Source organism: Oncorhynchus kisutch, linkage group LG28, assembly GCF_002021735.2.
Source record: "Oncorhynchus kisutch isolate 150728-3 linkage group LG28, Okis_V2, whole genome shotgun sequence".
NCBI classification, from domain to species: Eukaryota; Metazoa; Chordata; class Actinopteri; order Salmoniformes; family Salmonidae; genus Oncorhynchus; species Oncorhynchus kisutch.
Genome location: NC_034201.2, coordinates 49,246,952 through 49,254,451, shown reverse-complemented (window position 1 = coordinate 49,254,451; position 7,500 = coordinate 49,246,952). Strand labels below are relative to the sequence as shown.

The window sequence follows — 7,500 nt, the reverse complement described above, 5'->3', positions numbered from 1 at the left end:
AGCAGGTGGGAAGTGGACACACTCTTTGGTACAAGGTACTGTATCAATACAACTAGACTGTAATACCAGGGTGTATTAAATACAACTAGACTGTAATATCTGGGTGTATTAAATACAACTAGACTGTAATACCAGGGTGTATTAAATACAACTAGACTGTAATACCGGGGTGTACAGTGGAATGTACATTAATATTGTAAACTGCAGTAGGAAGCACTTTATACTGTCTGGTTTTTCCAGAGTATTATCATGGATCATACCTGATGGGTAAGGTAGCCAGCCAAGAGAAACACACACACTCTTAATCTCTCTCTCACACACACACACTCAATCTCTCTCTCTCTGTCTCTCGCTCACACACACACACACATACACACACACACACACACACTCTCTTAATCTCTCTCTCTCTCACACACACCCAGCCATCCAGGGTGAGTGGTGACAGCAGCACGGTGAGGACTGGACAGTGGATGGGGGACTCACATAGAGACGTCGGGTTAGAAGATAAAGGCGTGTACAGCACCTGTACCTTCAATGAGCAGCTCCTGGCCGTGGCTACCCAACAGGGTCCTAGAGAGGAACGGAGCAAAGTCCACAAAGATCTCCCTCAGGAGGGGAGCCACCTTCTCCAGGGCACGCTCCAACTTAGTGGTGATACTGTAGAGGGGGAAAGGAGGGGAGCGAGGAGAGGGGGGAGGGGAGGAGAAGAAGGAGGGAGAGGAGAGAGGGAGGAGAGAGGAGAGGGAGAGAGGAGAGTGGGAGGAGAGAGGAGGGAGGAGAGAGGGAGGGAGGAGGGGGGGAGAGGAGAGAGGAGGGAGGGAGAGGAGAGAGGGGAGAGGAGAGTGGGGAGAGTAGAGAGGAGGGAGGGAGAGAGGAGAGAGGAGGGAGGGAGAGAGGAGAGAGGAGGGAGGGAGAGAGAGGAGAGAGGAGGGAGGGAGGGAGAGAGGGGAGGGAGGGAGAGGAGAGAGGGGGGAGAGGAGGGAGGGAGGAGGTAGGGAGAGGAGAGGAGAGGAGAGAGAGGAGGAGAGAGGGGGGAGAGGAGGGAGGGAGGGAGGGAGAGGAGAGAGGAGAGGGGGGAGGGGAGAGGAGATGGGGGGAGGGGAGAGAAGGGGGAGAGGAGAGGGGGGGAGAGGAGAGGGGGGGGGGGGGGGAGAGAGAGAGGGAGGGGAGAGAGGAGGGAGGGAGATGAGGGAGAGGAGGGAGGGAGAGGAGAGAGATGAGGGAGGGAGAGGAGAGAGGGGAGAGATGAGGGAGGGAGAGGAGAGAGGGGAGAGAGGAGGGAGAGAGGGGAGAGGGAGAGGAGAGAGGAGGGAGGGAGAGGAAAGAGAGGAGGGAGGGAGGGGAGAGGAGAGATGGAGAGTAGAGGGGAGGGATGGCGAGAAAGGATATAGGTAGAGGAGACAGACAATCAGTTGACCAGTAGAAGAGACTCAGTCTGGACGTTATGACAGAGTTATGACAGGGGTTATGACAGGGGTTACGACAGGGGTTACGACAGGGGTTACGACAGGGGTTATGACAGGGGTTACGACAGGGGTTACGACAGGGGTTACGACAGGCCTTATGACAGGGTTATGACAGGGGTTATGACAGGCCTTATGACAGGCCTTATGACAGGGTTATGACAGGGGTTATGACAGGCCTTATGACAGGCCTTATGACAGGGTTATGACAGGCCTTATGACAGGCCTTATGACAGGCCTTATGACAGGGTTATGACAGGGTTATGACAGGGGTTATGACAGGGGTTATGACAGGGGTTATGACAGGGGTTATGACAGGGTTAGTACAAATTAGGCTGTTTGATGCTCGCTTTGCCCAAAAAAGATGGAATGCAAACCTATAGGTTGTTTTAGTGTGCTGGGGGTTGATATGGGATTGAAAGGCTAGCACTCAGGCAAGCAGACATTTGTGTGTGTGTGAGTGTGTAAATTAGTTAGAAAATTAGTTAGAAAATACGCTAGGCAAGAGCAATAAGAAGCAGCAAATTAGCCTAGCATATAAAAGCCTATATACAGTACCGGTCAAAGTTTGGACACACCGACTCTTTCAAGGGTTTTTCTTTATTTTTTAAAACTATTTTCTACATTGTAGAATAATAGTGAAGACATCAACACGATTAAATATCACACATGGAATCATGTGGTAACCAAAAAAGGTGTTATGCAAACAGGGGCATAACAGGTGTGCCTTGTTAAAAATGAATGCGTTTGAGCCTATCAGTTGTGTTGTGACAAGGTAGGGGTGGTATACAGAAGATAGCCCTATTTGGTAAAATACCAAGTCCATATTATGGCAAGAACAGCTCAAATAAGCAAAGAGAAATGACAGTCCATCATTACTTTAAGACTTGAAGAATTTTGAATTTCTTCAAGTGCAGTCGCAAAAAAACATCAAGCGCTGTGATGAAACTGGCTCTCATGAGGACCGCCACAGGAAAGGAAGACCCAGAGTTACCTCTGCTGCAGAGGATAAGTTCATTAGAGTTACCAGCCTCAGAAAATGCAGCCCAAATAAATGCTTCACAGAGTTCAAGTAACAGACACATCTCAACATCAACTGTTCAGAGGAGACTGCGTGAATCAGGCATTCATGGTTGAATTGCTGCAAATAAACCACTACTAAAGGACACCAATAAGAAGAAGAGACTTGCTTAGGCCACGAAACATGAGCAATGGACATTAGACCGGTGGAAATCTGTTCTTTAGTCTGATGAGTCCAAATTAGAGACCTTTGGTTCCAACCACCGTGTCTGTGAGATGGAGAGTAGGTGAACGGATGATATCAGCATGTATGCTTCCCACCGTGAAGCATGGAGGAGGAGGTGTGATGTCTTTGTGAGATGGAGAGTAGGTGAACAGATGATATCAGCATGTGTGGTTCCCACTGTGAAGCATGGAGGAGGAGGTGTGATGTCTTTGTGAGATGGAGAGTAGGTGAACGGATGATATCAGATGATATCAGCATGTGCGGTTCCCACTGTGAAGCATGGAGGAGGAGGTGTGATGTCTTTGTGAGATGGAGCGTAGGTGAACAGATGATATCAGATGATATCAGCATGTGTGGTTCCCACTGTGAAGCATGGAGGAGGAGGTGTGATGTCTTTGTGAGATGGAGAGTAGGTGAACAGATGATATCAGATGATATCAGCATGTGTGGTTCCCACCGTGAAGCATGGAGGAGGAGGTGTGATGTCTTTGTGAGATGGAGAGTAGGTCAACGGATGGTATCAGCATGTGTGGTTCCCACTGTGAAGCATGGAGGAGGAGGTGTGATGTCTTTGTGAGATGGAGAGTAGGTGAACGGATGATATCAGCATGTGTGGTTCCCACTGTGAAGCATGGAGGAGGAGGTGTGATGTCTTTGTGAGATGGAGAGTAGGTGAACGGATGATATCAGCATGTGTGGTTCCCACTGTGAAGCATGGAGGATGAGGTGTGATGTCTTTGTGAGATGGAGAGTAGGTGAACGGATGATATCAGCATGTGTGGTTCCCACTGTGAAGCATGGAGGAGGAGGTGTGATGTCTTTGTGAGATGGAGAGTAGCTGAACAGATGATATCAGCATGTGTGGTTCCCACCGTGAAGCATGGAGGAGGAGGTGTGATGGTGCATTCCTGGTCACACTGTCTGTGATTTATTTAGAATTTAATGCACACTTAACTAGCATGGTTACCACAGCATTCTGCAGCGATAAGCCATCCCATCTGGTTTGCGCTTAGTGGAACTATAATTTGTTTTTCAACAGGACAATGACCCAACTCATACCTCAGGATGTTTACGGGCTATTTGACCAAGAAGGAGAGTGATGTAGTGCTGCATCAGATGAGCTGTTCTCTACAATCACCTGACCTCAAACCAATTGAGATGGTTTGGGATGAGTTGGACCACAGAGTGAAAGAAAAGCAGCCAACAAATACTCAGCATATGTGGGAACTCCTTCCAGACTGTTGGAAAAGCATTCCTCATGTGGCTGGTCTCCACCATTGTTCAAAATGTAGAAAATAGTACAAATAAAGATAAACCCTTGAATGAGTCGATGTGTCCAAACTTCTGTAGATAGAGATATAGAGATAGAGACAGGGAGGTGAACTTTAAGCCTAGTACTTCAGGGTTCAGTGTTAGGGTTCAGGGTTTACGGTTCAGTGTTAGTGTACAGGGTTCAGGGTTAGTGTTCAAGGCTCGTGAACAGGGTTCATGTACAGGGTTCAGGGTTCATGTACAGGGTTCATGTATAGTGTTTTGGGTTCAGGGTTAGTGTTCAGGGTTCGTGTTCAGGGTTCATGTACAGGGGTCATGTATAGTGTTTAGGGTTCAGGGTTCGTGTTCAGGGTTAGTGTTCAGGGTTCATGTTCAGGGTTCATGGTTAGTGTACAGGGTTCATGTACAGTGTTCAGGGTTCGTGTTCAGGGTTCATGTACAGGGTTCATGTATAATGTTTAGTGTTCAGGGTTCGTGTTCAGGGTTCGTGTTCAGGGTTCGTGTACAGGGTTCATGTACAGAGTTCAGGGTTAGTGTTCAGGGTTAGTGTTCAGGGATCGTATACAGGGTTCAGGGTTCATGTTCAGTTTTCAAGGTTCGTGTACAGGGTTCAGGGTTCATGTACAGGTTTCAGGGTTAATGTTCAGGGTTCAGGGTTAGTGTTCAGGGTTCAGGGTTTGTGTACAGGGTTTGTGTACAGGGTTCAGAGTTAGTGTTCAGGGTAAGTGTTCAGGGATCGTATACAGGGTCCAGGGTTCATGTTCAGTGTTCAAGGTTCGTGTACAGGGTTCAGGGTTCATGTACAGGGTTCAGGGTTAATGTTCAGGGTTCAGGGTTAGTGTTCAGGGTTCAGGGTTCATGTTCAGGGTTTGTGTACAGGGTTCGTGTACAGGGTTCAGAGTTAATGTTCAGGGTTTGTGTACAGGGTTCAGGGTTCGTGTTCAGGGTTTAGGGTTAGTGTTCAGGGTTAGTGTTCAGGGTTCGTGTACAGTGTTCAGGGTTTGTGTACAGTCGGAAGTCACTAAATGGTCATGCTAGATAGGACAACATTTGAAAATGTAGTAAGGGTTAGAGGTTAGTAAGGGTTAGAGGTTAGTAAGGGTTAGGGTTAGAGGTTAGTAAGGGTTAGAAGTTAGTAAGGGTTAGGATTAGTAAGGGTTAGAGTTCAGTAAGGGTTAGAGGTCAGTAAGGGTTAGAGGTTAGTAAGGGTTAGAGGTTAGTAAGGGTTAGAGGTTAGTAGGGGTTAGAGGTTACTAGGGGTTAGAGGTTACTAGGGGTTAGAGGTTAGTAAGGGTTAGGGTTAGAGGTTAGTAAGGATTAGAGGTTAGTACGGGTTAGAGGTTAGTACGGGTTAGAGGTTAGTAAGGGTTAGAGGTTAGTAAGGGTTAGAGGTTAGTAAGGGTTAGAGGTTAGTAAGGGTTAGAGGTTAGTAAGGGTTAGAGGTTAGTAAGGGTTAGAGGTTAGTAAGGGTTAGAGGTTAAAATCCCATCTAGGATCACAACATGCTATATATAGTCCTTTATATCATGGCTGATAGGCTGTTTCAGGGGTTATAGAGGTAGCGTCTGGGGGTTAGAGGTCGTAGGTAGTGGTCAGGGTTAGGGTGTCCTTGCCTAAGACACTGTCCTGCATCGCGGGGGGCTGTCTGGAAGCCTGCCAGAGAGCTAAAGGGCTTGAGCTCAGGAGGAGTCAAACCGCTGCGCAGCACACACTGCTCCACCTCACAATAGACACTGCAATACACAAACCACACACACACACAGATTAAAGCAACACACACTCACTAACAAAGCTACACACACTCACCAACATTATACGACCACTGACTTCTAAGGGACACAGAGGACTGAGTCCTGACTTGACTTCTGTGAGAGTAACATGGACTGTCAATATAGCTCATATATATATATATGTGTGTTGTTTGAAAGTTCCAGCTACTTGTCAACACAATTAGGATTTGGCCCTAAGAAGTTGATGAAACACACAGACAATGCTTCCCGATTCCAATTAAGGAACACTGGTTTTTATTGTTTTTGCAAATGACAGGTTGCAAACGGTAGATTAACTACTACCTCTTAGATAAAAGGGTTCTTCAGGCTGTCCCGAAAGGTGCTATCTAACCTCTAACCCTTAATAAACTCTAACCCTGTCCCCATAGAATAACCCTTTTTGGTTCAAGGTAGAATGATTGAGTTAGAATGACTTCTACCTGGAACCAAAAAGGGTTCTCCTATGAGGACAGCCGGAGAACCCTTTTGGAACCCTTTTTTCTAAGAGTGTAGATAACGATAAATTGCAACTAAAGCTAAATTGTAACTAAAGCTAAATTGCAACTACAGCTAAATTGCAACTAAAGCTAAATTGCAACTAAAGCTAAATTGTAAAAGCTAAATTGTAACTAAAGCTAAATTGTAACTACAGCTAAATGTTAACTAAAGCTAAATTACAACTAAAGCTAAATTGTAACTAAAGCTAAATTGCAACTAAAGCTAAATTGTAACTAAAGCTAAATTGCAACTAAAGCTAAATTGCAACTAAAGCTAAATTGCAACTAAAGCTAAATTGTAACTACAGCTAAAAGTTAACTAAAGCTAAATTGTAACTACAGCTAAATGTTAACTAAAGCTAAATTACAACTAAAGCTAAATTGTAACTAAAGCTAAATTGTAACTAAAGCTAAATTGTAACTAAAGCTAAATGTTAACTAAAGCTAAATGTTAACTAAAGCTAAATTGTAACTAAAGCTAAATGTTAACTAAAGCTAAATTGTAACTAAAGCTAAATTGTAACTACAGCTAAATTGTAACTAAAGCTAAATTGTAACTATAGCTAAATTGCAACTAAAGCTAAATTGTAAAGAATGGATCATCTCAGACAGCAGGTCTGACAGAGCGGCTTGTGGAGTGGATGGGGGGGGGCAGACAAGCAGACAGTGTTAATCAATATCAACTACTACATTATCACAGCTGGATAAGATAGAACAGACAGTAATTCATTTCTAAATGTATCATATACATATACTAAAGTGGGGCAAAAAAGTATTTAGTCAGCCACCAATTGTGCAAGTTCTCCCACTTAAAAAGATGAGAGAGGCCTGTAATTTTCATCATAGGTACACATCAACTATGACAGACAAAATTATATAAAAAATCCAGAAAATCACATTAGGATTTTTTATTCATTTATTTGCAAATTATGGTGGAAAATAAGTATTTGGTCACCTACAAACAAGCAAGATTTCTGGCTCTCACAGACCTTTAACTTCTTATTTAAGAGGCTCCTCTGTCCTCCACTCGTTACCTGTATTAATGGCACCTGTTTGAACTTGTTATCAGTATAAAAGACACCTGTCCACAACCTCAAACAGTCACACTCCAAACTCCACTATGGCCCATACCAAAGAGCTGTCAAAGGACACCAGAAACAAAATTGTAGACCTGCACCAGGCTGGGAAGACTGAATCTGCAATAGGTAAGCAGCTTGGTTTGAAGAAATCAACTGTGGGAGCAATTATTA

At 44.9% G+C, this 7,500-nt stretch overlaps 1 pseudogene; it reads right to left on the bottom strand.

Annotated features, from left to right (window-relative positions):
- Nucleotides 1-7,500, bottom strand: part of LOC109881527 (neurobeachin-like) — a 266,536-nt pseudogene that overhangs the window by 73,015 nt on the left and 186,021 nt on the right.